This window comes from Callorhinus ursinus, unplaced genomic scaffold, assembly GCF_003265705.2.
Source record: "Callorhinus ursinus isolate GAN/ISIS: 27379988/994484 unplaced genomic scaffold, GSC_fseal_2.0 scaffold13, whole genome shotgun sequence".
In the NCBI taxonomy this organism is placed as follows: Eukaryota; Metazoa; Chordata; class Mammalia; order Carnivora; family Otariidae; genus Callorhinus; species Callorhinus ursinus.
Window position 1 is genome coordinate 1,986,465 of NW_027397075.1, and position 27,684 is coordinate 2,014,148.

Here is a 27,684-nt window from a genome sequence, read left to right on the forward strand (position 1 = left end):
AGGATATTGACATGTTTGGGAAAGTATAAAAAGGTCCATAAATTTGGGTTCATTGGATGCTTCCCGATTAGATTCAGGTTTTATATTTTGGCCAGATCATTAACGAGGGATGTTGTGTCCGTCCCAGTGATCGTTCAGTAAGTGTATGACGTTGGTTTGCTCCATCATTATTGGGGTTAACTTTGATTGCTCGATTAAAGCGATGTGTGCAGCTTTCTCCATTATAAAAATACTTTCGCGTCTTTGTAATTAATAAATAGTTTTAGGGCATACACTCGGAGGCTGTGCAAGTCTCCTGTACCTTGTCCAACTCTCACCCACTCCTGTGAGCATCTGTTGATGATTCGTGCCTGGATCGGTTATTACTCCAATGGTTGCAAATGGTAATTTCCTCGTTCCGTTATTCCTTCCTCGTTAATTAGTTTGCATTCTACAATAAGTGCTTTCCCTTCCTTCCATTAATTAATTACTCATCACAATGGAGAAATAAGGTCATTAGATTAATGGCAACCACACTGTGACATGTGCTGGAATTATGGACGTGGCAAAGGGAGGCTTCCCCAAGGAGGCAACATTTGAGACCTAACAGGTGACCTAGGAGAGGACCAGGGAGCAGGTGTTGAGGCCGGCCGGGAGTTGAAAGAGAACCCGAGAGCTGTTCAGCATGGCTGGAGTGTAGCAGGGGAGTGGAAGTGGGCCCAGAGTTTGGGAGATACGCCTCGGGCCACCACTAGGATTGATTCATTTATTACATTGCATTTCCCTACTTGGAAAGCCTTTTTTACCACGCTTGCCTGTATTCAGATTCCCACCTGTTTATTTTATCTGTCACTTTTTAACAAATAATCTCCAAACTTAATGGCTTGAGCCAATGATTTATTATTTTTCATGCCTCTGTGGGTTCCGAATTGGGGCAGGGTTCAGCATGGTGGTTCTTTGGCTCCAGGTGGCATTGGCTGGGGGAGCCCAGCTGCTTTCTTGGCTGCCTGGGCTGGGATGGAAGGTTCCGGAAGCTTCCCCCACACGGCTGAGGCCTCAGCAGCTCCTTTACCTGACCTCTTCTCATTCAGCAGTCTAGTCTGAGCATCTTTATGTCATGGTTGCTCCTTCTAAGACCAACCGTGGAAGCTGCCTGGCCTCCTGAGGGCTAGTTGAGAAGTGACACAGTATCACTTGTGCTTTTGTTCTATTGATAAGTCACCAGGCCAGCCTGGATTTCATTGGCAGAAGAAATGGATTTCATCTCTTGATGGGTGGAGCAGCATGTACGTACAGGGGGTTGGGGGAAGAACTGGTGGTGGCCATCTTTGGAGACTATCATGCCACTTCTTCCAGGAAGTCTTTCCTGGTCTCCAGACCTCTTCCCTACCAATATATTGCAACTATTGTTTTGGGCTTTAGTGAGGCTCATCTTGTACAGTGCTTTATTCTACTTCCAGATTGCTCCAAGTATCAATATTTGAGCTTTCTCCAAAGTAGACCCTCATTTCTTGAGGACAGTAATTAATAAATTTGGGTAATAATAAGGGCATGCCATTTATTGAGTGCTAATCATGTACCAGGCCTATGCTAGATACTTTACATTAATTATCTAATTATATCATACACTGAGGAAGATATAACTATCTCTGTTTCATTTTTTTCTCTGTAATTTATTTATGTTTTTAGTTTTTATTTTAATTCCAGTTAGTTTACATTCAGTGTTATATTAGTTTTGGGTGTACAATATTGTGATTCAGCACTTCCATACAATACCAGGTGCTCATCACGACAAGTGTCCTCCTTAATCCCCATCACCTGTTTCACCCATCCCCCACCCACTTCCCCACTGGTGACCATCAGTGTGTTCTCTGTAGTTAAGAGTCTGTTTGTTGGTTTGTCCCTCTCTTTTTCCCCTTTACTCATTTGCTTTGTTTCTTAAATTCCACATATGAGTAAAATCATATAACATCTGTCTTTCTCTGACTGACTTATTTCACTTAACATAATCCCCTTGAGCTCCGTCTAAGTGGTTGCCAATGGAAAGATTTCATTCCTTTTGATGGCTGAGTAATATTCCGTTGTATATCTATACCACATCTTCTTTATCCATTCAGGTAGCCATGGACACTTGGGCTGCTTTCATATCTTGACTATTGTAAATAATGCTGCTATAAATATAGGGATGCATGTATCCCTTTGAATGAGTGTTCTTGTATTGTTTGGGTAAATACCCAGTAGTGCGATTGCTGGATAGTACAGTAAATCTATTTTCAACTTTTTGAGGACCCTCCATACTGTTTCCCACAGTGGCTGCACCAGTTTGCATTCCCACCAACAGTGTAAAAGAGTTCCCCTTTCTCAACATCCTCGCCAACACCTGTTGTTTCTTGTGTTGTTGATTTTAGCCATTCTGACAGGTGTGAGGTGATAACTCATCGTGGTTTTGATTTGCATTTCCCTGATGATAAGTGATGTTGAGCATCTTTTCATGTGTCTGTTGGCCATCTGGGTGTCTTCTTCGGAGAAATGTCTATTCATGTCTTCTGCCCATTTTTTAACTGGATTATTTGGTTTTGGGTGTTGAGTTTTATAAGTTCTTTATATATTTTGGATACTAACCTTTTATCAAATATGTCACTTGCAAATATCTTCTCTCATTCTGTAGGTTGCCTTTTAGTTTCGTTGATTGTTTTCTTCACTGTGCAGGAGCTTTTTTTTTTTTTAATAAGCAAGCATTGAGAATTCCAGGTTTTATTTATTTATTTATTTATTTTAATTTTTTATTGATTCATTTGAGACACAGAGATACAGAGAGAGAGAGAGAGCATGAGCAGGGGGAGAGGCAGAGGGAGAGGGAGAAGCAGGCTCCCCACTGAGGCAGGAGCCCGATATGGGGCTCAATACCAGGACCCTGGGATCATGACCTGAGCCAAAGGCAGATGCTTAACCATCTGAGCCACCCAGGCGCCCCGTGGAGGAGCTTTTTATTTGATGTAGTCCCAGTAGTTTATTTTTGCTTTTGTTTCCCCTGACTCAGGAGACCTATCTAGAAAAAAAGTTGCTACAGCCGATGTCAAAGAGGTTACTGCCTGTGTTCTCTTCTAGGATTTTTATGGTTTCCTGTCTCACCTTTAGGTCTTCCATCCATTTCGAGCTTATTTTTGTGTATGGTGTAAGAAAGTGGTCCAGTTTTGTTGATTTGCATGTAGCTGTCCAGTTTTCCCAATACCATTTGTTTTTTAAGATTTTATTTATTATTTATTTATTTGCCGGAGAGATAGAGAGCATAAGTAGGCAGAGCGGCAGGTAGAGGGAGAGGGAGAAGCAGGTCCCTCCCTCAGCTCCTGCTGAGCAGGGAGCCTGATGCCGGACTCAATCCCAGTACCCTGGGACCATGACCTGAGCTGAAGGCAGATGCTTAACTGACTGAGCCACCTAGGCGCCCCCCAATACCATTTGTTGAAAAGACTTTTTCCCCATTGCATATTCTTTCCTGCTTTGTCAGAGATTAATCGACCATATAGTTGTGGGTTCATTTCCTGGTTTTCTATTCTATTCCATTGATCTGTGTGTCTATTTTTGTGCCAGTACCATACTGTTTTGATGACTACAGCTTTGTAATACAGCTTGAAGGCTGGAATAGTGATGCCTCCAGCTTTTCTTTTCTTTTTCAAGATTGCTTTGGCTGTTTGGGGTCTTTGTGGTTCCATATAAATGTTAGGATTGTTTGTTATAGTTCTGTGAAAAATGCTGTTGGTATTTTTATAGGGATTGCATTAAATCTGTAGATTGCTTTGGGTAGTATAGACGCTTTATTTGTTCTTCCTGTCCATGAGATGGAATGTCTCCATTTCTCTGTGTTGTCTTCAATTTCTTTGATCAGTGTTTAATAGTTTTTGAGTACAGATCTTTTACCTCTTTGGTTAGGTGTATTCCTAGATATCTTAATATTTTTGGTGCAATTGTAAATGGAATTGTTTTCCTAATTTCTCTTTCTGCTGCTTCAGTATTGGTGTACAGAAATGCAACAGATTTTTGTACATTGATTTTGTATCCTGTGACTTTACTGAATTCGTTTATCAGATCTAGTAGTTATTTGGTGGAGTCTTTTGGGTTTTCTATATATAGTATCATGTCATCTGCTAGTGAAAGTTTTACTTCTTCATTACCAATATTGATAGCTTTTATTTCTTTTTGTTGTCTGATTGCTGAGGCTAGGACTTCTAGTGCTACGCTGAATAAAAGTGGTGAGATTAGGGGCTCCTGGGTGGCTCAGTCGGTTCAACATTGAACTCGTGGTTTCGGCTCAGGTCCTGATCTCATGGGTCGTGGGGTAGAGCCCTGCATCGGGCTCCATGCTCAGCAGGAGTCTGCTTGGATATTCTCTCTCCCTCTGCCCCTTCTCCAGCCCATGCTCTCTCTCTCTCAAAAAAATAAATAAGTAAAATCTTTTAAAAAAAAAAGTGGTGAGATTGGACATCCTTGTCTTGTTCCTGACCTTGGGAGAAAAGCTCTTGGTTTTTCAGGGTTTATATCATGAGTGGATGTTGTACTTTGTCACATGCTTTTTTGGTGTCTATTGAAATGATCATATGTTTCTTATCCTTTCTCTTATTGAAGTGGTGTATCACATTGACTGATTTGCAAATATTGAACCACCTTTGCAAACCAGGAAGAAATCCCACTTGATCGTGGTGAGTGATTTTTGTAACGTATTGTTGGATTCAGTTTGCTAGTATTTTGTTGAGGATTTTTGCATCTATGTTCATCAGGGATATTGGCCTCTAGTTCCCTTTTTTAGTGGTGTCTTTATCTGCTTCTGGTATCAGGTTAATGTTGAAGTCATATAGTGAACTGGAAGTTTTCCTTCCTCTTCTGTTTTTTGAAATAGTTTGAGAATAGGTATTACTTCTTCTTTAAATGTTTGGGAGAACTTTCCTGTGAAGCCATCTGGTCCTACACTTTCGTTTGTTGGGAGATATTTTATTACTGATTCAATTTCTTTACTGGTTATCAGTCTGTTCAAATTTTCTATTTCTTCCTGTTTCAGTTTTGGTAGTTTACTTGTTTCTAGGAATTTATCTCTTTCCTCTAGGTTGTCCACTTTGTTGCCGTATAGTTTTTCATAATATTCCTTTAAAATTGTTTGTATTTCTGTTGTGTATTGCTATGAACTTCCCTCAGACTGCTTTTGTTGCATCCCAAAGATTTTGAACCATTGTGTTTTCATTTTCATTTGTTTCCATGTATTTTTTAAATTTCTCCTTTGATTCCCTGGTTGACCCATTTATTACTTAGTAGTATGTTATTTAACCTCCATGTATTTGTGGTCTTTCCAGATTTTTTCTTGTGGTTGACTTCTAGTTTTATAGCATTGTGAGTACCTCTATTTCTTAAGAGATGAAGAAAACCAAGACCCAGAAAGGAAATAGCAATTATGTAGCAAATTTGGGGCAGAGTCAGCATTGACTCCCAGTATTTTGTGATGCTAGAATTGTGTTACAATCTCCCTACTTCCAAAATAGTCATTTATGGAGCACATACTATGTGCTCACCCATTCTTAGTACAGGGATCCAGAAATGCATATATCCTGCCTTTAGTCTGATGGAGGAGGATACCAAACAAGTGAAAATAGCACAATGTTGAAAGATACAACATGTTAAATGCTAGAGGAGAGATCTGAGACCCCATACGACGAGCCATCAGCAATGCCAGAGAAAGTGTGTGGGGGGGTACTTGACAATATCAGAGGCATTTGAACTGCAATTTGAAGGATAATTAGCAGATTCACTAGGAAATCAACACCATTGAGCATCCATTAGAACCGATCACATGGCTTATCCCATTGAATCCTAAAAACATCTCTGAAAAGGTTGTTTTCAGATTCCCATTCTTATAGAAGGGGAACTGAAGTCCAGAGAGATCAAGTCACCTACCCAAGGACACACTGAATAGTTTGGACTTTATCTTGTAGGTACTAGGGAGCCAACAGACATTTTCATAAACCAGAGCATAACCCAAGCTGATGGAGACGTGAGTGCAGTGCCATATAGAAGTGGTAGAGCGGGCAGAGACTGACAGTGGAGAGACCAGATTTAGGAAGCTGCTCCTAGAACCAGGTGTGAATTGAGGAGGCCCTTGATGAATCCAATGGCAACAAGGTGGAGAGGAGAAGCTAATTTAGTAGCATTTGTGAGGTCCAATTCAGAGGACTGAAGGACTGGTAGGACCCAGAAAGGAAGGAGGAAGAAGAGTCAAGAACAATTCAGAGCTTCTAATTTGGAAGACTGTGTGGTTGGGTATTTTCATCCATGGAGATTTGCAGGCAATGCATGTAGCCTGGCAGTTAAATATATTCAGGGATTGTATCCTGCTTCTGTCCCTTATTTGCTTCATGACTTGATCTCTCTGAATCTCACTTTTCCATCCTGAAAATGGGGATAATAGTATTATCTACCACATCAGCTGCATTTAATGAACTAACACAGGAACATTGCTTAGCATAGAGGTTGGCTCATGGAAGCATTTTAATGAATATCAGCTCTTATTCATTCAGTGAATATTTATTGAATATTTATTGAACCTCTTCTAGGTTCGGAGGATTCATACTATGAGTAAGGTAGTAAAAATTCTTAACGATAGCCAAAATTCTCACATTCTTAAGGGCAATATGACAGTGCACAATAACACAGAAATTAACTGCAGAGAATGCAAAGTGTATGAAAAAAGCCAAAAGGGCTAAAAGATAAAGCACAGGTTGCTGTTAGGAGAAATTTTATTTTATTTTATTATTATTTTTTAAAATATTTTATTTATTTATTTGACAGAGACACAGCGAGAGAGGGAACACAAGCAGAGGGAGTGGGAGAGCAGAGGCAGGTTTCCTGTGGAGCAGGGAGCCCGATGTGGGGCTCGATCCCAGGACCCTGGGATCATGACCTGAGCCGAAGGCAGACACTTAATGACTGAGCCACCCATGCGCCCCAGTTAGGAGAAATTCTAAATGGGAAGAAGTTCTTAAGTGTAGGTGACTTGCTCCATCCCCTCCCCAGGGGACATTTGGCAGTGTCTTGAGACATCTTTGGTGGTCACAACTTCAAGGGATAGGCTAAGGGCATCTAGTGGGTAGAGGCCAGGGATGCCTCTAAATATCCTACAACACACAGGACCAGCTGCCCACCACACAGAGTGATCTGGCCCCAAATGTCAGTAGTCCTGAGGATGAGAAACTCTGAGATACAGTCATGAGAGAGAACCTGTCCAAGGAAGAGTATGTATTCGAGCTGAAAGCTCGAGGATGAGAAGAAACCCATCCTACGGCTGCCTGACCTGAAAGCATTGTAGGCAGAGGGAACAGCATCTGCAAAGCCCAGAGGAGGGAAAAGGGCTTCATGCATTCAAGGATCAGAAGAGAGACCAAGTGGCAGGAAGGCTATGAGCAGGGGAGCTAATCCTTGCAGAAGCAGAGATGAGAGAAGTTAGCAGCTGGGTCACACAGATTTTAAATGATCTTTGATTCTGAGGATACCGGGAAGCCATCAAACACATCAAGACAAGGAGAACACCCATTCATGCGTACACTTCACGTTTTAAAACAGCTCACACTGGCTGTCAGGTGGATTGGAGAGGGGGACCCCTAGGCTTTTTTTGGGTGGGGGTGGGGTGAAAGGCATGAGAAACTTTCCGGAAGCAGAGCAGGCAACACCTAAGAGACACTGAATGTCAGGGGGAGGGAGAGACAGAAATCGAGGTCAGCTGCAGGGTCTTCCGCTTGCGGCACTGAGCAGGTGGCAGTGGTGTTCACTGAGCTGGAAGGACATCAGAAGGAGCAGGTTGGGGTGGTGGGAACTCCTTTTAGAGAGGTCTTTCTTCGTCACCCTAACACAAATTGCCCCCTGCCTCTGGACTTAAGAGGTCTGAAATGCCGATTCTCTGATGAAGCCGAGATACAGGTGTACCCAGATCCATGGAAGAACCTTTTGCTCCAGGGGGTGGTCGGGGCTGGATAAGGAAGTTTTGCGACCATAACCTATTGGCTGGTATAATTCCTTCTTGCCGATCTCCCTGCTTGTATCATCCTGCATGCAGATGTCTCAAGTTTCAGGGAGGCATTTTCTCAGGATCATTGCCAAGCCCAACACTGTGGTATTTTTAAAGTGTCACATCCTCCATGCCCCTGTTCGAATCGAGTCACACTTTTAATTAAGTTTCCACTCAAAGAGGAAAAAAAAAATACCCTAAGGAATTGATCCCTGCCTGCAAAGCACTGGAATTTTCAGTGGCTTCTCCCTCCCTCTGCTTCTCCCTCTCCCCCTTTCTCTTGTGGTCTCCAATCAGCCAGGAACATTTTCATTCTCAAGTCCTGACTGGCTTTGGAAACGGGGGCTTTGGGGTAGAGAACATGTGGGAAACACTGTTCTCAAGAAGTGGAGTCTTCACAGACAATAGAACCGGTCACCTGAAATGTAGCAGAAGGGTCATCAGGTTAGGGGAAATAGCCTAAGGAAGCGATTCAGGATACTCGTGTCCTCGGCTTGGTCTGACCTCAGATTAGCTATGTGACCTTGGGCAGGCACTCAGCTTCCTGTTCTTTGTAAAAATGGGAGATGGTAATCCTTACCTCAGGCCAGTGTCCATGAAAATTGGACAAGATAATGTGTCTCAGGTCTGGAAAGCGTTATGTACATTTTACAGAATCCATCATTTCCTGCCACCCCCATGGATACCACCCTAGCCCCAGCCCCCATCACCTATCACTCTCATTGCGGTGTGGCCTCCTGACTGCCCTTGCCCCCGCAGTCTATTCTTTTTTTTTTAATTTTTTAAATTTTTATTCTTTTTTTTATTTTTAAAGATTTTTATTTATTTATTTATTTGAGAGAGAGAATGAGATAGAGAGCATGAGGGGGGGAGGGTCAGAGGGAGAAGCTGACTCCCTGCTGAGCAGGGAGCCTGATGCGGGACTCGATCCTGGGACTCCAGGATCATGACCTGAGCCAAAGGCAGTCGCCCAACCAACTGAGCCACCCAGGCGCCCCCACACAGTCTATTCTTAACAGCCAGAATGATGTTATAAAAATATAAGACACGTCACGTCACTTCTCTGCTCAAAACCCTCTTACAGCTTCACATCCCACTCATGGTGAAATCCAGAGGCTCCAATCTGCCACTCTCCACATTTCCTGTCTGATTTCGTCTCCCGTTCACACCCCCTGCTCAATCCAGTTCAGCCACACAGCCTCCCTGATATTCCTGGAACACGTCAGGCAGATTCCTGCCCCGGGCCCTTTGCACTTGCTGTGTTTGCTGTCTGGAAAGCCCTCCTGTCAGAGAGCCAGGTGCTTCCCCCTGCATCCCTGGCAGATCTTTAATCAGATGCCTCCTTTTAAATTAAGAAAAAAAAAAAGATGCCTCCTTTTAGAGAGGTCTTTCTTCATCACCCGAACACAAATTGACCCCTGACTCATTCCCACCTGCCCCACATATTTCCTATCTCCCTCTAGGCTTTAATTTACGGTCTCATCTATATCAAACATTTTTCCTATTTTTTTCCTGTGTATTATTTGTCTTTACCCAGTGGAAAGTGAGGTCAGTGATAGTGGAGATATTTAGCAGGGGGATCTGTTTTGTTCACTGTTGTATCCCTAGTACCTAGAATGAGGTTGGGTACACATAGGGGCTCCGTAGATATTTATTGTTAAAAGGTGAGGAAATAGGAAATGCAGAATTTTAAAAATAACTTGCCCCAAGTTACAGTTCTAGTAGGTGACAGAACTGAATTAGAAGCCAGGCTGTTTAACACAAGAGGAGACTGTGTTATCTAGACTCCTTTATTTCTCAACTGAAAATTTTAGGTGATAATGTCTTGCCTGTTTTCATCCTGGGTGTTGTGAGAAGGAAAAAAACCCACGTATATACCCATCTTCGTCCATACAGCCTGTTTCAACCGAACGCCACAGACTGGGTGGCTGATAAACAACAGACATTTATTTCTCACAGTTCTGCAGGCTGGAAGTGAAAAGTGTACTCTAGATCAAGGTGCTGGCAGATGGGGTGTCTGTGAGATCTCCCTTGCTGGGTCTGAGACGCCCATCTCTTCACGGAGTGCTCACATGGCAGAGGGGTGAGGGGGCTCTGTGGGGTCCCTTTTATCAAGGCACTCATCCTGTTCATGAGAAGTTCACTCACATGACCTAATTTCCTCCCCAAAGCCTCACCTAAGCCCATCACGTTGGGAGTTAGGTTTCAACATATGGGTTTTGAGGGCATGCAGACATTCACTCTATGGCACCACCTTCCCCTCAGGAAGTGCAAGCTCCCCTAGAGACCATGTCCAAGAATCCAATGAGGCAGTACGAGAAGGGGCTGGTCACAGAGCCACACCGCATGGGCTCACCGGCTTTTGGAGGTGGACGGCTCCATGCTCGCCCCAGGTGTGTCATCTCAGGTACAGACTCCAGGCGTCTCTCTGTGCCTCCAGACCTGGGCTTTCTGTGGTCAGGCGGCTCAGCACCTGTGCAGGAGTTACCTGGCTGTGTGCGGAGGGGGTGTCTGGGCACCTGCCCTCAACCAGTGGGCATCGGTGGAGAAATGCCCCAGGTCCCATCCTTCTGGGGATGAATCTGAGGCACAGGCTACGTGGGTTTTTTCTGTCTCTCTGTCTCTCTGTCTCTGTCTCTCTCTCCCCCATCTCTTACTCCTGGCTCCTAAGTCACTTCCCAAACATATTACCTGCATCCATGCCCATGTCTCAGGCTCTGCTTTCAGGGAAACCCAAACTAGGAGAGTGAGTGCCTGCAAAGTGGGGGGGGGGGGCTTGGAACCAGACAGAACCCGGTTTGAATCCCAGTTCTGTTGTTTGCCCTGTGCCCCTGGCGTGGCCCTTAGCTTCCTCGCCCCTTTCCAGCTAGCAGAGCTAATAGTATGCACCCTGCCTGCTTATCAGGGAGAGGAAGGGCTGCCTGCAATTGCCCATCCCAGCATCTGGAACGTCATAGGCTATAATATGGATGCTGATATTAAGACATGGCTGAACATATTCTTATTACCCATTTTTGTCATTCAAGGCAAGATATGAGTGTAAGGAAAGGGCAGGAGGATGAGAGACCCCTGCACTCTTCATGTTCCTAAGCTGCCATGATAGAGGGGAGTCCCTGTTTCTTTCCCTGGAGCCTGCATGTCTCATCGAAACTTCAGTATGTATACTTCTGATACATTCCATCGACCCGGTATATTCATGTGTCCTATTTATAACTAACACTCACACAGAGTTCTCAACGTGGCAGAAACTGGTACAAGTCCTTTACATTGCTCTAAGTTCTTGATGCCCGTTTCACCGCTGAGAAACGTGAAGCTCAGAGAGGTTGGCTAACCTTTCCAAGGTCGCACAGCTAAGAAAGAACAAAGCTGGATTTGGATCTAGCTGGTCTGTTATAGTGCCTCTTGGCACAAGATCAGCAGAGCCTAAGAGGCAATCGGTTCCTCTTCCAGCACACCAGGGGAGAAGAGGCATCATCGTGTCCTTATTTGGTAATAAAGGATGTATTTGTTGCAAAATGGTGCTTCAGGAGCCTCAGTCTTCTCTTCTCTATGCAAATTCTCACAAAGGCTGGGTTGCCCTTCCCCAGTCCAGATGTCCACCTTTGCTCAGACTCTGCGGCCTCCAGCTTCCCCCCCACCCCGCCCCGCCAGCTGAATCCCTCTGGAAAGAACAAAACTGGGATATTCACGTTGAGGAGAAGGCTGTAGTTTTATGAAGTTGAATGGCAAGGAACCACAGAGCTTAAATTATCAGGCTGTGCTGGCCCCTGCCGTGAGGCAGGTGGAGGGAGAAATGCCAGATGGAAGAGGCCCACTTACAGTAGCGATTGTACACTCTTCTCCTTGTCCGCGTAGACTTACGTGGTGGATTTGAAGTGGAAAATGGGAATTCGAAAATTATAGGCAAAGAATGGCAATTAGTTTAACTAAAGCAAAGAGATGGGATTCAAAAAACCCAGCATTTTGCTAAGTAAGTCAGTGCTGGGGAACAATTTTACCAGGAAGTAAAAATAAACTCTAGTTTGTGTGCGCTATGGACTATGTTATGTCTTTTTTTTCCTGCATGTTTATGGCTGTGTCCAGGCAAGAGACGTGCTGGGACCAATGGGAGGCACTGTGTGGGGGATTAGGGATGCAGGATGTGGAGTCAAATGGCCTGAGTTCAAATCCTGCCTCTTCCCAGCTGTGCTGTCTGGAGCAGGTTTGGAATCCTCTGTTTTGGCATCTGATAGTTAGCCTTTCCCGGAGGCTGATGCTGAGGATGAGGTGAGGTGATCCACGTTTACTCAGTGCAGCACTGGGTGCATGGCAAGGCACAGGAAGTGAGAACTTTTAGGATGACAGATTTATAAAGAGGGCAAAATCTTATACCTGGTTTCAAGGATGGAGACATGCAGAGGGGATGACTGCCTCTGTCTTTCTAATGGGTCTTTAAAAAGCTGATGACGTGAGGGGTGCCTGGGTCAGTTAGCGGATTAAGCCTCTGACTCTTGATTTCAGCTCAAGTCATGATCTCAGGGTCCTGAGATCAAGCCCCGCATCGGGTTCCATGCTCTTCGGGGAGTCTGCTTGAGATTCTCTCTCTCTCTCCCTTTGTCCCCCCCCCCCCCCGCCCCCGGCTCTCTCTCTACAATAAATAAATAAATCTTTAAAAAAAAAGCTGATGACATGAAAGTTGATGACAGGACTTGTTTTTCCCAGTGAAGATTTCTATCCACTGTAGCATAATTTTTAAGAACACCGATCTTGAGGTCAGACAAATGAGGCTTTAAATTTGCATTCTCTTTACTGACACAGGGCAACCACTTAGTCTCTCTGGAACTCAGTTTTCTCATCTGTAAATTGGGGGTAGTAGTAGTAGTATCAAACTCAAGAGGTTGTTTGAGGGTTAATTGAGATGGTGTCTAGAGAGCACTCCACATAACCATCAATAAATGTTATTAGTAATATAAACATGTATCCGTGCATCTGTTCATGAATGCTTATAGCATGTAAAAATGTTTTTGCCCAACAGAATCAATTTTGTTGGTTCTTCTGGAGTCTGTAAGCTACCTCTAGTCAATTGGCCATGTGTGTCTGGGTTACAGTGGTGTAAGGAGAGGTACTGAGGTCATGCTCAAGCTTGGGAAGAAGGAGAGCACTGACTGATGAGTGATGTCTGTCACTGGCATGGCTGTGGAGAATGGGGATGTGCACTGATTGATTAGTGATGTCTGTCACTGGCATGGCCATGGAGAATGGGGATGTCTTTAATCCCGTACTGGTTTTGTGGGCTCTAGATTGTGGCCTTCCACTCATTTGCCCTAAGGAGAACTGCACTGACTTTGAGGCTGTGATGCTATTTGCTTCCAATATCTCTCAGAAAGAATAAAACGATTCTTCCAACACTTACTGAGGGCCAGCCCTGTGACAAAGTGCATAGACCTGAATGAGGCATCACCCCTTGTCCTGACGGAGCTCACAGTCTGATAGAGGAGACACACAGGTGGGGAAGAATCTATGCTGGGGAGGTCAGCAGGCCCAGAGAGGAAATCATCAGGCCCGGAGCAGTTTAATCTCTGTGAAGCCAGTAGGGATGGGTGTGCTGGGATTGGGACTGGAAACGAGGAGTCGCCCAGGATAAGCAGGAAGGGTGGTGAGGCTGTGGCCCAGCACAGGGAAGGCACAGGGTGTGAGAGAGCAAGGTATGTTTGAGAAGGGCACCTGCTGGGTGGGGATGGGGGCCAGAGCTAGACGTGAGGTGAAGACGTCTTAGAAAGTGAGCTAAGGCCCCTGCAAAGCACCTTGGGTTCTGGACCAGGGAGGCCTCTTCCCGTGATTGGCTCTAGGCAGTGCCAGTGAGCAGGGCCCGTGGAACAAGGTTTCTTGGTGGTTCCCTTCTTTCTCTCCTTCTCTGTTTCCATTCTGACTCTGACCTCTGTCTGTCTGTCTCTGTGTCCATCTCCGGCCCTCCTCCCCACTCCTTCCCTGGCTCTGCCTCTCCCTCCCTCCCCGTTGCCTCGCTCTCTCATTTTCTCTCTCTCTCTCTCTGTCTCTTGGTTTTGCGGGTGTGTTTTGGACCTCTTTCTCCCTGTGACTTTGGCTTCTTCTTTGGCTCCGTGTTGTTTCGTCTCTCTTAGCAGGTGGGATTCTGTGGCATTTCTAAGTCTATTTTAAACACTTTGTAAGGCTTGATTTAAAGGAAAATCTGATTTTCACAGTTTGTGCATTGGTGCCTCAGGGGACTCTTAGTTCGATTATGTCCTGGAAAGGTCATGACACAGCTTGGGCTCTGGGAGGCCTGAGAAGGGCGGGTGGGTGGGCTTTCAGCTCTTTGCTGTGGGACCACGGATGGATCGCAGGGCCCTGAGAGTGTCCAGGCTCTTTATCTCATTGTGGAGGGCCAGGCTTGTTGTTATTATTATTTTTTAAAGATTTTATTTATTTGACAGATGGAGACACAGCGAGAGAGGGAACACAAGCAGGGCGAGTGGGAGAGGGAGAAGCAGGCTTCCCACGGAGCAGGGAGCCCGACGCGGGGCTCGATCCCAGGACCCCGGGATCATGACCTGAGCCGAAGGCAGACACTTAACAGCTGAGCCACCCACGTGCCCCAAGGCTTGTTATTTTTCCTGAACTTTCACTTTTGCATATAACTCACCTGGGGCATCTTGTTAAAATGCAGAATCTGATTCAGGGGATCTATGGTAGGACCTGAGACTCTGCATTTCTGACGAGCTCCCAGGTGATGCCAGTGCTGGGGGTCCAGGTGCCACACTTTGAGTAGCTAGGATGCATGCAGCACGTGCGTCATTTAGAATGCCCCTCCTGCCACGAAGTGCTCTCATTTCCACTTGGCAGATGGAGTTGCTCCTCCTCTGTGCTCGCACAGAACCACAGAGCCTTCTGTCGTAGTTCTAATGGGCTTCTTCCCATCTTAGAGCCTAATGACCTCTGCCCTTGTCCTTCCATTATACTGGGCACCATTTCAGGGCTTCCCATGGAAGAATGAAAACACAAAATAGAACATTCCAGGCCAGTAAGTATAGTAAGACTGTTGCATGCCCCGCACCATCACAGTTGCCTTCCTCAGTCTGGCCCTACACATTGCTAGACAAAGCAGTGGCTGTTTCATCGACAGGCCACACCACCTGCCCCGGCCTTGCCTGGCAGGAATGTGCTGCTCTGGGATCCTCTGAAGCCCTGGGCCAGCCTCCGTGTGCAGGAGATGTGGGATTTCCTCACTAGACCTTGGGCGTGCAAGGGCTCTCTGTAACTTCCTCTGTTTTCCGTACCCCATCTTGTTGTGCTCAAAGCCCCCACCCCTGGGAAGGGCGTGGGCAGATATCTAGGACCGGAGTGTGGGAGATACTGGGTTTGCATCATTGATTCAAATTAACTCGGTCTTGGCAGAGATCAGTCAACAGTCAAAGCCTTCTTGGTGTGGTTTATGTCCTCTCTCTGGGACCCTCTCCTCCACCTCTTGAAGGTGATGTCTGCTGGGCTCAAAAGAAGTTCAGGTGTTTCAAACCTTGGGTATTCCATGCCGGTGTCCACTGCAGAGTGACCACTATGATGGTTAATCTTATGTGTCATCAGGACTGGGCTAAGGGAGGCCCAGACAGCTAGTAACATGTTATGTCTGGGTGGGTCTGGGATGGTGTTTCTGGAAGAGATTAGCATTTGAATCAGCACACAGAGTAGAGAGGACCGCCCTCACCAGTGCGACTGGGAAACATCCAATCTGTTGAGGACCTGAAAAGAAGAAAAAGGCAGTGCGGGAGTGGGGGGGTGGAATCTGTTGTCTCTGCTCAAAGGGGGACATCCGTCTTCTCCTTTTACATGGCGGTGCTCCTGGTTCTTGGCCTTTGAGACTCAGACTGAATTACAGGGTCAGCTTTCCCGGGCCTCCAGCTTGCAGATGGTGGATTGTAGGACTTCTAGGCCTCTATAATCGTATGAGCCAATTCCTGTAATCAGTCAGCTTCTCTCGATAGAGAGATAGATAGGTAGAAAAATAGATTTCTCTGGAGAAACAAAACCAGTAGGAGCTATACCTATGGATAAGGATATGTCTTCTATTTAAGATGTATATTTAGGTTCTGTTTCTTTGGAGGACACTAATACATCTATATCGATTGATCGATCTATCTATATATAGAGAAAGGGAGACTCTTGTCTTATCAAGGGTGCCGAGAGCCTATTTTGGAAGTCAAAAGCTGGAAGTTGTTTCCTTCTCTTTGTGCTTCTGCCCTGACTGTCTCAATGCTTCCCAAGGCAGCGGATGCCCCAGCTGAGGAGAGAGGACACTCCTGCATTTCAGGACTGGTTGTGCTCACATCTGGCACAGGGCCTAGTTCAGAGCCACGGATCCTTCAACACGACCTCTTTCGATCACTGCAGAGGATGCAAGAGAGCTTCGGTTTTTAGAAACTTGGATTGGATGTGAAACCCATCCAAATGGAACGAACTCTTCTGAAGGACCGTGATCAGTGGCAGGGAACAAGTTCTGTGTCAGAGTCCGAAGCCTAGACCCTGAGAAAGGGACCCAAAGCCACGACTTCCTGCAGGCGTGGCCATGCTGCCGTGGGGCCTCCAGGGTGGCTCACTTCGCCGCAATGCATGTTCCTCCTTCCAGACATTCAGCTGCTCCTTTGGGAAGAACCACCTTTACTCAACACCCCAGGACGCAGCATTGGCCTCGCTCTGAAATTAGGTGCTCTTTAGGAGACTCCTGTTTCTAATTCTCGCCTCCTGGAGGCAAAGTCAGCAAGTCCCTCTCATGGCTTTTCAGTTCTCCAGCGGGGATTTCTGGAGGCCACTGGGAGGCCACTGGGAGGCCACTTGCATTTTCACTGCCTTCCAACCCTCTGCTCTGTTGATGGCTCATGAATGAACAAGCAGCAGCTTTTCCCTGATGACATGGGCTCCCTGGTACCGTGGGGTGCTCACCATCGGTGGAGGGGGGCAGGTGTTCTGAGAAGACTGACCAGCTGTGGGTGGCAAGGTGGACGCTGGGCTTGGCTCTGGCAGCTCAGACTCAGAATGCTGAGCTGAACCATCTGAGGCTCCTCCAGGAAACAGGTTGTGCAAATCTCTATTCTCCCTCTCTGGGCTCATGCATATTCATCAGTAGAACAACTCCAGGCCGAAGATAATGATTCATGCAGGAAGCGCCATTCTGAACATTATTATCTGGGAGTGACAAATGAATTTCTAATTTAACATGTGTATTGCACAAATAGATCACAAGAACTTTAAAGTCAAAAGCATCCTTTGGAGTCATGCAACTTCTGTTGTAATGTAGCGTAAAATGATGGAGGAAGAACATCTCCCCACTGGTGGGCTGAGCATAGCTGTTCCCTTCAGAGCAGAGGAGAAATGAAAGGGGGTGTGATTTCAGACATCGCTTGAGTCTACAATAGAAGCCAATAATAATGGCCAAGAATGGAACAACAGTGACAACAACAAAGAGCCAGCCACTGGCACGAGCAACATCATTGTTTCGAGTTATTACTTGGGGATGAGCAGAGTCCTCTACCCCCCACCCCATCCCTGCCGACAGCAGAAATGCAATAAAGGCCACATGGGTTCATTGGTTGCTCAGTAAGAATCAGAGGGCAGTAACCATGAGGTGAGACTGAGGAGGGAATGGGGGAATTGATTTGAGTTGCCTTCCAGTACCAGTTTCACGTTGAAATGTTAATTTATAGCATGATAATGTGATAGCTATACTATTTGTCCATCGGCAAAGATTGGCCACTTCCAGCTTGTCAAAGCTGACAGTCAAGCATGAAATGGCTACTGTCAGGGAGTGGCAGCTCTTTGAAGACTAAGTCTTAAGCCATTTCTTAACGTTCTGTATCCCTGTCATCATTGCCTGCCCCCCCATCCCTCTTCTTTCCAATGGCGAGACTAAACCGGCTTCCCTTCACCTACTGTAGCATTCCTCCAAAGCCTGTGGAAAGCTCCCAGTCTTCTGGAAACCTGGATATCTGCTCTTGGTTTTGCTTTTTTGGGCTAAGAATGATATTTTATGATGTTTACTAGATACAAGGTACTGTGATCAAGCACGTTACCTTTACGACCTCATTAAATTCCCACAACGATCAATGACAAAAATGCTAGTATTCCCAATTTACTGAGGAGGAAACTGAGGCTCTCAGAGGCTAAGTCAAATAGAGGCCGGGTCTGCTTGACTTCAGGGACCACCCTCTTTTCTACTAAGCTCTAAGAGCTAATGTCAGAGAGGGTTGTCCTTTTCGGGATGATTGCACGAGTATGACCAAGTGAAACCCTGGTACAGGGCCTCCCTTAGATCTGTCAGGTCCTCTGGCCTCCTCCACCTGCTTTCCACTCTGTGAGATGAGGCGCTGACAGGACCAAAGGCAGGTGCCCATCTGGGCCCGTATTCCCCTGTCCACCATGCTCTGGGAGAACGAGGCTTTAAAACCTCACCACTCAAGCTTTAGCAGAAAAACTTTTGCTTTTCTTTCAGGAGTCTCAGCTCTGATTGGGTCTCCTGCCCCAAATTAAACCAACCCCTGAGGCCAGGGGATATGGTACTCTGACCCGGCTGAGTCACGTGCTTACTGTTGGAGGTGTGGATGAAGTCCTCGCCACCTGAATGATCTGGTCTGAGAGCAAGAGAAAGGTGGTGGTCGCTCTCAACACCAGTTGGGGTGTTGTGGCCAGAAGAAGGGGAAAGAGATGTTGACCAGACAAAACCAATAGGTGTCAAGTCTCTTGACACTTGACATGTCTCTCTGCCTCCCAAATCCTCTGGGTTCTAGAGGTTATAGGACAGAGAGAAAGAGAGAGTAATTTCAGGAGGGACGCAGGAGAGAACAGAAAATCAGAGGGAAAGATAGAAGGATCCTTTCAGAGAGGTTTGCTCAGAAATGGAAACACAGAATTAGAGAAGAACCAGAAAGATTTCTCTTCAGCTCCTCAAGAGAGAGAGAGCACAGGAAGAAATGCTTTAAAAGCCCAGCCGTGTCTGCACAGGCCAGTGATCTTCAGTTTTTGTTCTGCAGATACCCAAAGCTCTGGGAGGATTCCTCAGGCTCTTTCAGAGGCAGTTACAAAGTGGAATCTGGAGAAAGTTCAGTGGGTAAAGCCCAAGACCCCTCCTGGCTTCGTTCCCATTTTCCATCTTTCTTTTCAGTGCATTTCTACATAAGACCTTGTTTGGGGGAAAAAGGGGGTTCCTCTGCCAAACATTGCTCTACACCAAGATATTCTCAAGAATAAAGTCCTTTTGCTTATCACTGTCTCCCCGGTGTTGAACGCAGTGCCGGGCACACAGTACAGACCCAACAATTGTCAAACTGTTAAATGGAACCAAAAGTGCTGAATGACAACCAGGGAAAAGCAATAGAATAAAATTATGACTGTAAAATCTTAAACCATGGAAAGGAAGCTAAGGGCTTTTAGGGGCATACGGAGAACTGGTGATCCCTTCATGATAGAAAGGCTTGTGTACGAAGACAGATGACCACTCAGTGCTCTCTTTCTGGCTGTGACACAACTCTAACTGAAGGGGTAAAATGTTTGTGATGGGGCCCTGGTTAGTAATAACATCACTCTTGCAACATTTATCAAGAGCCAGGTATTTGTGCATTGAGCATTGTGCATTTGTGCATTGAGTATTTGTGCATGAGCATTAACTCATTTAACTCTCCTAATGGCCCCATGAGGGGGATGCTCTAATTATTTTGCTTACTTCACAGGCTGGAGAGATTAAGTAAATTGGCCAAGGTCATGCCTCTAATAGGGCAAGGCCAGGGTATAAATCCAACTGTCTGATTCCAAGGTCAGTTAAGCACTCTGGTATTTGCTCCCCACATGAGAGTGCATTTCTTTCTTTCTTTTTTTTTTTTTTTTAAGATTTTATTTATTTTTTTGACGGGGAGAGATACAGTGAGAGAAGGGACACAAGCAGGGGGAGTGGGAGAGGGAGAAGCAGGCTTCCTGCCGAGCAGGGAGCCCGATGCGGGGCTCGATCCCAGGACCCTGGGATCATGACCTGAGCCGAAGGCAGATGCTTAACGACTGAGCCACCCAGGTGCCCCGAGAATGCATTTCTGTTGGTCCTGCAGAAATACCTAATGGTTTAGAGTTCAGGCAGCCAGTGAGAGGAGCATTGATGAGCTGAAAGCACCTCAGCTGGCCAACATGCAAGTGATGGATGAACCCTTGTAGGAATTGTCTCTTTATCAAGCATCAAAGACCTTGGGGGATGAGGAGACCCTTCAGATCCCTCGAGGGCCACTGGGGGAAGGAGGGATTAGCTTTGTTTTGGGGGAGTTTCAGTGGGAGAAATAGAAATACCACATTTTCTTCAAGTAGACAGATTTCTGTGCAATACGAAGGATAAGCTTTCTAGAATGGTGCTCCTCAAAGATTAGTGTGCATGAGAATCACTTCGAGAGCTTGTTAGAACACACATTCATGGCCCCTAGACCTACAGAGATTCTGATTCAGTAGGTCTGGGGTGAGTCCTGACCATTTGCACTTCTTGTAAGCTCCCAGATGCTGCTATTCCCCAGACCACATGTTGAATAGCAATGCCCTAGACCAAGGTTCAGCAAACTTTTTCTGTAAAGGGTCAGAGAGTGTATATTCTAGGCTTTGTGGCCAGTCAGTGTCACAGCTGTTCAACTCCTCCATTGCAGTGCAAGAGCAATTATAGACAAAATGTAAATAAATGAGTATGTGTTCCAATAAAACTTTATTTACAAAACACAGGCAGCCAAGCCCTTGTGCAGCAGTTAGGCTTCTGAGCTGACAGCAACAGAAATCACTGTTTCGTTTAATGAGGCAAGGAGCGTCTTACCTTGCCTTTGGCAGGTTCTCACTGAGCCTGTTCGTACCATGGGCCCTTGCCTTGTCCAGTGCTACTGATGCTTTAAGAACACCCAAAGTCTCCATTCTGCCAAGTCTCATCTCTGATGCCTCATCACAATCTTTTTTCTCATTTGGAAGGAAGCAAACAGGGATGTGTTCCCTCTCTGCCTATGTGGTGTCTGAAGCACATGAGCGGTGGTCCTCTGAAGCTGGAAGATGTCTATACACATGTGACTCATGAGAGACAATGCTGGCAAGGCATTTACGTCTGAGTGAGCACCATCCTTCCGTGTCACTCACATCAGCAATATCTGTCCCGCGCTAGAGCTGATAGATCCGGACAGTATGCAAAATGCCTGGGAGAGGTTCAGACCCAGCCAGCCAAGTCATCAAGTCTAGAATGAGGAGCATATGACTGAGCCCAACTCAGGGCCAAACTCATGTTCCTCGGATGGCAGAAAATCCCTTTCTCCGAGAAGTGAGGCTTTACCAAATTTGATTTAACTATTAGTTTGAGATAACAGTGGCTGAGTAACACTCTGTTGGTTATGGTGTCAAAGTTAATCCCACATGTGGTCTCTTGGAAAAGAGCTGGGACCTGTTTCATGAGAAGAAACTGATACATATTCTCTCTCCAAATTATTCCTTGGGCCAGCCTTATTCTACTACCAACCCCCAATGAGCGATATCAGACACAGACATACATGCACATGCCTACGCACATGGGCACGCATGCATACATGCACACATTTAGGATATTTGTCATGCACACTCACGGAATCTGGATCCAGAGAACCTGGCTTAGAGGCCATGGATTCAAGAGCATCCCTGAAATTATGCTGCAGCCTTAGGCAGGTGGAGCTGCCACGGTGGCCACCCTGGGCCAGACACCCTGGTCTAACTGCTGGTGCTGGGCATGGGGTACTGTTCTAAGAATCCCTGCCTTTCTTGCCTCTGGAAGCGGAGCATTCCTGCTGCCCCTCTCTTCAGAGTGGATTCCCGTGGCAACCAGCTTCCATTTCCAAGTCTTGCATGGGCCCTGCTGATTGGCTGGGGGACTTGCATGGGCTCTGCTGATTGGCAAGGGGATTTGCATGGGCTCTGCTGATTGGCGGGGGGACTTGGACGGGCCCTGCTGATTGGCAGAGTGTGCCAATGCCTGTGCCCTCGCTGCAGGGGCTGCTGGGAAAGAGTCCGAGGCTTCCGCCGTAAAGTAGACTGCCCCACAGAGGAAGAATGTGCAAAGGAAAAGAGTGGTTAAAAAGCATTGAAAAATGCCCACCGTACCTTCTAAGACCGTACCTTCTAAGATGCTTTTTGTGCATCTTGGGCCCCGTCCACCGTTTCTTCTACTTTCCCCCTCTTCCCGGATTAATTTCAAGTGTTCGTCTACATTCTTCAGCCCACAGCACAAGTGCCACCCTCACAGCTGGCTTCTCAGGAGGAGCTTAGTTTCTCCTAAGAACAGAACCTGGGTTATTAGCAGCGCAAAATCCGCTTTCCTCTTTCCTAAGGAGAAGGGAGCCTTCGGTTTCCAAAAACTCAAGGCAGGAAGCAAAAAAGAAAAGGAAGGAGGGAAGGAGGGAAGGAAGGAGAAAAAAAGAAAGAAAAATTTAAAGAGAGAATATGAGTTGAGCAATTCATTTTGTAACACAGGTTAACTTAAGCTTATCTAAAAATCGAAATTGAAAACAAATTGGTTTAAATTGCAGCAAGATAGTTTTCTGGTTTTCAGGCTTGTGGCAACACGGAATTTCGTTCCTGGAGGTCCTTTGGGAATTGGCTGGATCCACCACGTTGGCCCGCATAAGTATGACCTAGTTGTGTGTGGAGCTAGAGCCGCAGATAAAACGGCTTTCTCATGTCCCTGCTGGCCTCGCTTCCGTCCTGGTGCCCTGGCAACCCGTCTGGGATGACGGTGCAGCTCTGAACGTTCCAGTGAGGACGGGCACACGTGTCTGCGTGTCTGGTGGGGGTGGCAAAGTCAGCCGGAACCGGGAACAAAGGCTGATTCTTGGTGTGGGTTAACCACTGCCTATTATCCCTTCTCCAACCCAAATAAGTTTTGTGACTGCTAGAGAAAATTGAAATTGCCAAAGAGAAAAGTTGGGGGGGGTGCTCCAATATTTTCTCTCTTACTTAAACATTGGCAACTTTCCTGAGACTATAAATATGATTGGGGCCCAGCCATTTCTCTCTTTGTAGTCTATGAAAATTAACTCAGTCCGCAGGGGCTGCAATCACTGCCAAAAACCTCAAGTGTGGGCTCTTCCTCCACACTGACAAAAATAACAGTTAATTAGGCTGCAACACCCAAAGGAAAGTGAACTTACACCACCAATCGCAGGGCAGCATGCAAAATGTCGCCATGACAACCGGCATTTACAGCTCTTCAATTTTAATATATCAAAGGCTAGGGATAATTTCCCAGCGAGAATACACGAGGGTGGACCCCCCCCCCCCATTCTTTCTGCCAGTCTTTTGCCTGTACAGGAGCTCTACTCCTGTGGCAACAGGTTTAAAAGGAAGAGAAGTCTTGTGAAAGCATCCAACACCTGGCATGGTACTCCTGGAGATGCTGCATGCCTTGGGAGGCCCGGGGATGGCACAGCTTCTGCTCAGAGTGTGGGCTGAGGGAAAAGAACTCAGGCAGGCAAAGTGTGAGCTGGGAACCTTCTCCCCCAATTCCAGGTGAACTTGCTGTTTTCATGAACTTCCCTTCCTCCCTCCCTCTGTCTCTCCATCCCCCTGTCTTCCTTCTCTCCCTCCCTCCTCCCTCTGTCTCTCCTCCCTCCCCTTCCCACCCTCCCTTCCTTCTTCTTTCCTCTGTTTCTCTCTCCCTCCCTCCCTCCCTTCCTTCTTCCCTCCTTCTTTCCCTTCTTGTTTTGTTGAGCGCTTACTCTGTTCCAGGCACCTAATAGGCATCACCTCATTTATTCTACACAACTACACTGTAAGTTAAATATTATTTTATACACAAGGACGTGGAGATTAAGAGAGGGTGAATGCCCGAATCACCCAGTAAGTTGCAGAGCCTTGATTTGAACCAATACAGACTTCACAATTCAGGGCCCTTTACTTTCTATCTCCTCAGTAGTATTAAAATGAACTCTCTATAAATAGAAGTAAAGAAATTTGTTATTATCACCATTGCCCTCACCACTATGTATCAGTCAGCTGTTGCTGCCTAACAAACATCGACAGAGTCTCAATGGCATACAAAAATAAGCATCTGTTTCACTTCAGGATAGGGTGGCTCTGATCCCCAGGTGTTTATTCTGGGGCCCAGGCTGAAGGGAAGCTACTGCCCAGAGGCAGCTCTTCTGATGACAGAGTCATAGAGGGTATGTCCAACCACACAAGCACATTTCAAATCCCTCCTGTGTCATGTCTGCTAATATCCCCTTGGCCAAAGCAAGTCACATGATTGAACCCAAAGGCAAGGAGTAGAAAAAAATACACCCTCCCTTTTGTGGGAGGAATTGGAAAGTTTTATAGCAAGGGTGTAGATACAGGAAGAGGTGAAGACCTGGGGCCCAAAAGATTATTCTACACAATTAGCATCATCATCCTCATCATCCTCACCAACCTCATTACTTCTGTGGGCCAGACCTCTCTTTACCTTGAACGACTTTTTTTTTTTTTTAAGATTTTATTTATTTGACAGAGAGAGACAGCAAGAGAGGGAACACAAGCAGGGGGAGTGGGAGAGGGAGAAGCAGGTTTCCCGCGGAGCAGGGAGCCCGACGCGGGACTCAATCCCAGGACCCTGGGATCAGGACCTGAGCCAAAGGCAGACGCTTAACCTACTGAGCCACCCAGGCGTCTCTACCTTGAACTACGTTTAAGTAATAAGTGATTTCTTTACAAAGCTCTTCAAGAATGCTAGTCATTACTGGAGCAACTAATCATTTCAATGGGATGAAGTTTTCCATAAAAAAAATTTTTTTTAAAGAACCTTATGTCTTGGTTTATCACTGTTTTAAGAAGTATGGTGGTGATTGCCATTCAATATACTGTTTCTTTTGAATACTATGTATTTTACTTTATGAATCTAAAAACCTTTCCTTTGCACTAAACAATGAAGATTTCCTTGGTCTTCATCATGTTTTCCCTTGACATGAGACATCAATGTGGTTCGTAATCATGGCCCTACACATTTATAGAAAGATTTACAGTATACAAAGCCTTCCTCCCACCCCAGATCTTTATATTTCATCTGCAGAGCCATGGGGACCCGCAGGTAACGTGCCTAGGACTGAAAGTCAGGTTTCTAAAAGCCATTCCTAGTATTGAAAAGCCATTCTGGTAAATGAGGCATTTCCCAGAAATTGTGATAATTTCAGTATCTGAGCCTAATAAGTGAGGAGTGGTCAATTTTACCTTGAGAATGGTCTGAAAATGGAAGGAAGTAGACTCTTTTTTTAAAGATATAAAAACTCTTTAGATTTTGTGTGCATGCTATAAATATCTACATTTGTAAACCTCAAAATGCTAAAAATACCTTCCTTGTTTACAAACAAATCCGAAATAAGGCAAATCTTGACCTATATATATCGATATATACTGAAATGCAGGATTCTTTCTTTTAAGTTCAGCCAGGTACACTAAGTAATCTAGCAGAATGTTGCCTGTTAGAGATCTTTAAAGGACCCGCTTTAATGAACAGATCAAGGTGAAGGCATTGACATTGGCATATCAATTCTTTTTTTTTAAGTTTTTATTTATTTATTTGACAGAGACACAGCGAGAGAGGGAACAGAAGCAGTGGGAGTGGGAGAGGGAGAAGCAGGCTTCCCACCAAGCAGGGAGCCCGATGCGGGGCTCGATCCCAGGACCCCGGGATCATGACCTGAGCCGAAGGCAGACGTTTAACCACTGAGCCACCTAGGCACCCCTGGCATATCAATTCTGTTGACAATCGAACAACTACAAAGTGCTCTACAAAAAGTCTGCTTAAGCAGTCCCATGCAATTTGTGTATATATACCCTAACCTGGGGAGAACATTTATTTGCCTTTTTTCCCATAGAGTCTTATTCCCCACTGTATCCTAGCATTTAGCATGATTCCTGGTACAGGTGTATGTTCAATAAATACTAGCTGAATGAATGAACGAGTAAATGAATGGATGGGGGTGTTTGGGAGAGCAAATGCCAGCTCTGGAATTGCTCAGACTGACTGGTTCGTTGAGTCTGAGACTGAGTTTTCCCCTATCTGTAGGTAGCTCTGCAGAGAGAGGTGGGCCGGACCTGGAGCAATAGAAAAACAGCAGATGAAAGGACCATCCTGCTGCAGAGGCACCCTGGCACCGAGCGATTATTTGTTTTCTCTAATACAATGTGAAAAGTGCTAATGGGATTAGCCTTTTGTGATGAATACTAATATGATATGAAAACAAATGCTAATATGCGATGTGAAATTGCTAACAAAGGAGGAAATTGCTAGTAAAATGCAGTGGACCTCAGTGACAAATGCTTTGGACAGCCCTCTGGTCTGGCCAGGGCTGGCTTGTGTTCAGGAGTGACAGTAAGCTGGAACCACAGCATACGAGTTGCTTGGTGATAGGTGGATTTCAGTTGCTTCCTCCAAAATGACCTCTGTGTGGGTGGGGGTTTGGGAGAAGGCACCCACAGGATACACAGAAGCATGCACACATGGGCTCACAGCCCCTGGAGGACCCAGCTGGGAGGTCTCTGTCAAGAAGTGAGAACGTGCCTCCTTGCACTTTTGTCACACATCTTTGAGCTTTACCAGACTTCTATCCTGTCTGTGGTGCTGGTTGGCTTCACTCCTACCTTGTGCTGTTGGTCAGGGAGCCATGCAAATGGAGAGGTAGATACAGAGTGAAGCGACTTGCCTCTGGACACAGAAATAGCAGCAGGGGCTAGATTCTACTTCTAGATTCCATTCCTCCTCTATTTCCCCACTCCCACTTCTTCACCTGCATCTTCTCTGCCTCCATCCATTCCCTCCCCCATCTCCTCCCTTCCTGCATCTCCTCTCCACCTCTTCCTGCCAGAAAACTGATCTTCCATCCCTTTGCTTATGGCAGAGAATGGCTTAAATAAATAGCTTAGGTTGGTGAAAAGAAATAGATATGCCTAGATGCAGGAAGTGACTGGGTTCTGGTCTCAGGTTCTGGGATCAGTGGTGGCCGCACAGGGCGTGTTAACTCAAATGGATGATGCACTCTTGCGAAGTGAAAACTAGATGCAGTTCTTCAAGTAAAGGAATGGCGGAAGGAGCGAGAGGAGAAAACCAAGATAAGAGGCTAACAGATTCTGATGACCATGATTGCCAGCACAACTGCCTTGACGGCGGGGGTCCCTCCACTACCCCCACATGGAGATGGCCATGAGGAGCTCAGGACAAGAAGAGACAACTCCATGGCAGGCAGAGGGGAGGATGGTGAGATTTTGGCTGTCAGACCACCCCAGCAAATGTGTCCAAAAGATAAAGGGCATCACAGGGAAGAGGAAAAGAGAAGCGCAGGGATTGTGGCCATTTGGAAAGGGGAGGCGTGCTGGAATGAGAGAAGAAAGAGAATAGGCACACGGGATTGACACTGAGAGCAGTGTAAAGTTCACTGGTAATGGGAAAGACAGAACAGGAGGGAGATGGCAGGAGAACCTTCCAGGAGAGAGAGGGACTGCCTTAATCAGTTATAAGGAAGCAAGAGGAGGTGGTAGCAGAAGCAGCAGCAGGAGCAGAGCGCAGGGAGTGCAAGGCTCCAAGGGAAGTTTCTGCACATCACTGAACCTGCCAGAGAAAGGGCTCTGGCCACAAAGCCAGAGCAACTATGGCCTCTGAGCTGGGAGAAGACACACCTGCT

The 27,684-nt window shown here is 46.1% G+C and overlaps 1 long non-coding RNA gene across 1 annotated transcript in view; it reads left to right on the top strand.

Annotated features, from left to right (window-relative positions):
• The window catches only part of LOC141373968 (uncharacterized), a 76,914-nt gene that overhangs the window by 25,315 nt on the left and 23,915 nt on the right, over positions 1-27,684 (top strand). The gene's annotated exons all lie outside the window — the stretch shown is intronic.